Raw genomic sequence first — 5539 nt, 5'->3', positions numbered from 1 at the left:
GTCTACTTCGAGGACTTGTAAAATCGATGCTCGTGAATCTTGCTAGTTTCGATATTAAACGATGTATCACGTTGTTTTGAGCCGGAATACAAGTTTTCGCGCAGTTCTGAGAGAAAAAGTTTACACCTTTCTCTCGTTTACTCTTCGACGAGTTGTAAAATCGATGCTCGTGAATCTTGCTAGTTTCGATCTAAAACGATGTATTCCGTTGTTTTGAGCCGGAATACAGGTTTTCGCGCAGTTCTGAGAGAAAACGTTTACACCTTTCTCTCGTCTACTCTTCGTCGACTAGTAAAATCGATGCTCGTGAATCTTGCTAGTTTCGATCTAAAACAATGTATCCCGTTGTTTTGAGCCGGAATACAAGTTTTCGCGCAGTTCTGAGAGAAAAAGTTTACACCTTTCTCTCGTCTACCCTTCGACGACTTGTAAAATCGATGCTCGTGAATCTTGCTGGTTTCGATCTAAAACGATGTATTCCGTTGTTTTGAGCCGGAATTTAAGTTTTCGTGCAGTTCTGAGAGAAAAAGTTTACACCTTTCTCTCGTTTACTCTTCGACGAGTTGTAAAATCGATGCTCGTGAATCTTGCTAGTTTCGATCTAAAACGATGTATTCCGTTGTTTTGAGCCGGAATACAAGTTTTCGCGCAGTTCTGAGAAAAAAAGTTTACACCTTTCCCTCGTGTACTCATCGACGACTTGTAAAAGCGACGCTCATGAATCTTGCTAGTTTCAATCTAAAACGATGTATCCCGTTGTTTTGATCCGGAATACAAGTTTTCGTGCAGTTATGAGAGAAAAAGTTTACACCTTTCTCTCGTCTACTCTTCGAGGACTGTTAAAATCGATGCTCTTGAATCTTGCTAGTTTCGATCTGAAACGATGAATCCTGTTGTTTTGAGCCGGAATACAATTTTTCGCGCAGTTCTGTGAGAAAAAGTGTACACCTTTCTCTCATCTACTCTTCGACGACTTGTAAAATCGATGCTCGTGAATCTTGCTAGTTTCGATCTAAAACGATGTATCCCGTTATTTTGAGCCGGAATACAAGTTTTCGTGCAGTTCTGAGGGAAAAAGTTTACACCTTTCTCCGTCTACTCTTCGACGACTTGTAAAATCGATGCTCGTGAATCTTGCTAGTTTCGATCTAAAACGATGTATTCCGCTGTTTTGAGCCGGAATACAAGTTTTCGTGCAGTTCTGAGAGAAAAAGTTTAAACCTTTCTCTCGTCTACTCTTCGACGACTTGTAAAATAGATGCTCGTGAATTTTGTAGTTTCGATCTAAAACGATGTATCCCGTTGTTTTGAGCCGGAATACAAGTTTTCGCGCAGTTTTGAGAGAAAAAGTGTACACCTTTCTCTCGTCTACTCTTCGAAGACTTGTAAAATCGATGCCCGTGAATCTTGCTAGTTTCGATCTAAAACGATGTATCTCGTTGTTTTGAGCCGTAATACAAGTTTTCGCGCAGTTCTGAGAGAAAAAGTTTACACCTTTATCTCGTCTACTCTTCGAAGACTTGAAAAATCGATGCTCGTGAATCTTGCTAGTTTCGATCTAAAACGATGTATCGCGTTGTTTTGAGCCGGAATACAAGTTTTCGCGCAGTTCTGAGAGAAAAAGTTTACACCTTTCTCTCGTCTACTCTTCGAGGACTTGTAAAATCGATGCTCGTGAATCTTGCTAGTTTCGATCTAAAACGATGAATCCCGTTGTTCTGAGCCGGAATACAAGTTTTCGCGCAGTTCTGAGAGAAAAAGTTTACACTTTTCTCTCGTCTACTCTTGGAAGACTTATAAAATCGGTGCTCGTGAATCTTGCTAGTTTCGATCTAAAACGATGTATCCCGTTGTTTTGAGCCGGAATACAAGTTTTCGTGCAGTTCTGAGAGAAAAAGTTTACACCTTTCTCTCGTTTACTCTTCGACGAGTTGTAAAAACGATGCTCGTGAATCTTGCTAGTTTCGATCTAAAACGATGTATTCCGTTGTTTTGAGCCGGAATACAAGTTTTCGCGCAGTTCTGAGAGAAAACGTTTACACCTTTCTCTCGTCTACTCTTCGTCGACTAGTATAATCGATGCTCGTGAATCTTGCTAGTTTCGATCTAAAACGATGTATCCCGTTGTTTTGAGCCGGAATACAAGTTTTCGCGCAGTTCTGAGAGAAAAAATTTACACCTTTCTCTCGTCTACTCTTCGACGACTTGTAAAATCAATGCTCGTGAATCTTGCTAGTTTCGATCTACAACGATGTATCTCGTTGTTTTGAGCTGGAATAGAAGTTTTCGCGCAGTTCTGAGAGAAAAAGTTTACACCTTTCTCTCGTCTACTCTTCGAGGACTTGTAAAATCGATGCTCGTGAATCTTGCTAGTTTCGATCTAAAACGATGAATCCCGTTGTTTTGAGCCGGAATACAAGTTTTCGCGCAGTTATGAGAGAAAAAGTTTACACCTTTCTCTCGTCTACTCTTCGAGGACTTGTAAAATCGATGCTCGTGAATCTTGCTTGTTTCGATCTAAAACGATGAATCCTGTTGTTTTGAGCCGGAATACAAGTTTTCGTGCAGTTCTGAAAGAAAAAGTTTACACCTTTCTCTCGTCTACTCTTCGACGACTTGTAAAATCGATGCTCGTGAATCTTGCTAGTTTCGATCTAAAACGATGTATCCCGTTGTTTTGAGCCGGAATACAAGTTTTCGCGCAGTTCTGAGAGAAAAAGTTTACACCTTTCTCTCGTCTACTCTTCGAAGACTTGTAAAATCGATGCTCGTTAATCTTGCTAGTTTCGATCTAAAACGATGTATTCCGTTGTTTTGAGCCGGAATACAAGTTTTCGCGCAGTTCTGAGAGAAAAAGTTTACACCTTTCTCTCGTCTACTCTTCGACGACTTGTAAAATCAATGCTCGTGAATCTTGCTAGTTTCGATCTACAACGATGTATCTCGTTGTTTTGAGCTGGAATAGAAGTTTTCGCGCAGATCTGAGAGAAAAAGTTTACACCTTTCTCTCGTCTACTCTTCGAGGACTTGTAAAATCGATGCTCGTGAATCTTGCTAGTTTCGATCTAAAACGATGTAACCCGTTGTTCTGAGCCGGAATACAAGTTCTGACGCAGTTCTGAGAGAAAAAGTTTACACCTTTCTCTCGTCTACTCTTCCACGACTTGTAAAATCAATGCTCGTGAACCTTGCTAGTTTCGATCTACAACGATGTATCTCGTTGTTTTGAGCTGGAATAGAAGTTTTCGCGCAGTTCTGAGAGAAAAAGTTTACACCTTTCTCTCGTCTACTCTTCGAGGACTTGTAAAATCGATGCTCGTGAATCTTGCTAGTTTCGATCTAAAACGATGTATCACGTTGTTTTGAGCCGGAATACAAGTTTTCGCGCAGTTCTGAGAGAAATAGTTTACACCTTTCTCTCGTTTACTCTTCGACGAGTTGTAAAATCGATGCTCGTGAATCTTGCTAGTTTCGATCTAAAACGATGTATTCCGTTGTTTTGAGCCGGAATACAGGTTTTTGCGCAGTTCTGAGAGAAAACGTTTACACCTTTCTCTCGTGTACTCTTCGTCGACTAGTAAAATCGATGCTCGTGAATCTTGCTAGTTTCGATCTAAAACGATGTATCCCGTTGTTTTGAGCCGGAATACAAGTTTTCGCGAAGTTCTGAGAGAAAAAATTTACACCTTTCTCTCGTCTACTCTTCGACGACTTGTAAAATCGATGCTCGTGAATCTTGCTAGTTTCGATCTAAAACGATGTATCCCGTTTTTTTGAGCCGGTATACAAGTTTTCGCGCAGTTCTGAGAAAAAAAGTTTACACCTTTCCCTCGTGTACTCATCGACGACTTGTAAAAGCGATGCTCGTGAATCTTGCTAGTTTCGATCTAAAACGATGTATCCCGTTGTTTTGAGCCGGAGAACAAGTTTTCGTGCAGTTCTGAGAGAAAAAGTTTACACCTTTCTCTCGTCTACTCTTCGAGGACTTGTAAAATCGATGCTCGTGAATCTTGCTAGTTTCGATCTAAAACGATGAATCTTGTTGTTTTGAGCCGGAATACAAGTTTTCGCGCAGTTCTGAAAGAAAAAGTTTACACTTTCTCTCGTCTACTCTTCGACGACTTGTAAAATCGATGCTCGTGAATCTTGCTAGTTTCGATCTAAAACGATGTATTCCGTTGTTTTGAGCCGGAATTCAAGTTTTCGTGCAGTTCTGAGAGAAAAAGTTTACACCTTTCTCTCGTTTACTCTTCGACGAGTTGTAAAATCGATGCTCGTGAATCTTGCTAGTTTCGATCTAAAACGATGTATTCCGTTGTTTTGAGCCGGAATACAAGTTTTCGCGCAGTTCTGAGAAAAAAAGTTTACACCTTTCCCTCGTGTATTCATCGACGACTTGTAAACGCGATGCTCATGAATCTTGCTAGTTTCGATCTAAAACGATGTATCCCGTTGTTTTGAGCCGGAATACAAGTTTTCGTGCAGTTATGAGAGAAAAAGTTTACACCTTTCTCTCGTCTACTCTTCGAGGACTGTTAAAATCGATGCTCTTGAATCTTGCTAGTTTCGATCTAAAACGATGAATCCTGTTGTTTTGAGCCGGAATACAATTTTTCGCGCAGTTCTGTGAGAAAAAGTTTACACCTTTCTCTCGTCTACTCTTCGACGACTTGTAAAATCGATGCTCGTGAATCTTGCTAGTTTCAATCTAAAACGATTTATCCCGTTGTTTTGAGCCGGAATACAAGTTTTCGTGCAGTTCTGAGAGAAAAACTTTACACCTTTCACCGTCTACTCTTCGACGACTTTTAAAATCGATGCTCGTGAATCTTGCTAGTTTCGATCTAAAACGATGTATTCCGCTGTTTTGAGCCGGAATACAAGTTTTCGTGCAGTTCTGAGAGAAAAAGTTTAAACCTTTCTCTCGTCTACTCTTCGACGACTTTTAAATCGATGCTCGTAAATTTTGCAAGTTTCGATCTAAAACGATATATTCCGCTGTTTTGAGCCGGAATACAAGTTTTCGCTCAGTTCTGAGAGAAAATGTTTACACCTTTCTCTCGTCTACTCGTAGACGACTTGTAAAATCGATGCTCGTGAATCTTGCTAGTTTCGATCTAAAACGATGTATACCGTTGTTTTGAGCCGGAATACAAGTTTTCGCGCAGTTCTGAGAGAAAAAGTTTACACCTTTCTCTCGTCTACTCTTGGAAGACTTATAAAATCGGTGCTCGTGAATCTTGCTAGTTTCGATCTGAAACGATGTATCCCGTTGTTTTGAGCCGGAATACAAGTTTTCGTGCAGTTCTGAGAGAAAAAGTTTACACCTTTCTCTCGTTTACTCTTTGACGAGTTGTAAAAACGATGCTCGTGAATCTTGCTAGTTTCGATCTAAAACGATGTATTCCGTTGTTTTGAGCCGGAATACAAGTTTTCGCGCAGTTCTGAGAGAAAACGTTTACACCTTTCTCTCGTCTACTCTTCGTCGACTAGTATAATCGATGCTCGTGAATCTTGCTAGTTTCGATCTAAAACGATG

This window comes from Amblyomma americanum, chromosome 8 (genome assembly GCF_052857255.1).
Source record: "Amblyomma americanum isolate KBUSLIRL-KWMA chromosome 8, ASM5285725v1, whole genome shotgun sequence".
NCBI classification, from domain to species: Eukaryota; Metazoa; Arthropoda; class Arachnida; order Ixodida; family Ixodidae; genus Amblyomma; species Amblyomma americanum.
The sequence above is the reverse complement of the archived record's forward strand: the minus strand, read 5'-3'. Positions refer to the sequence as shown.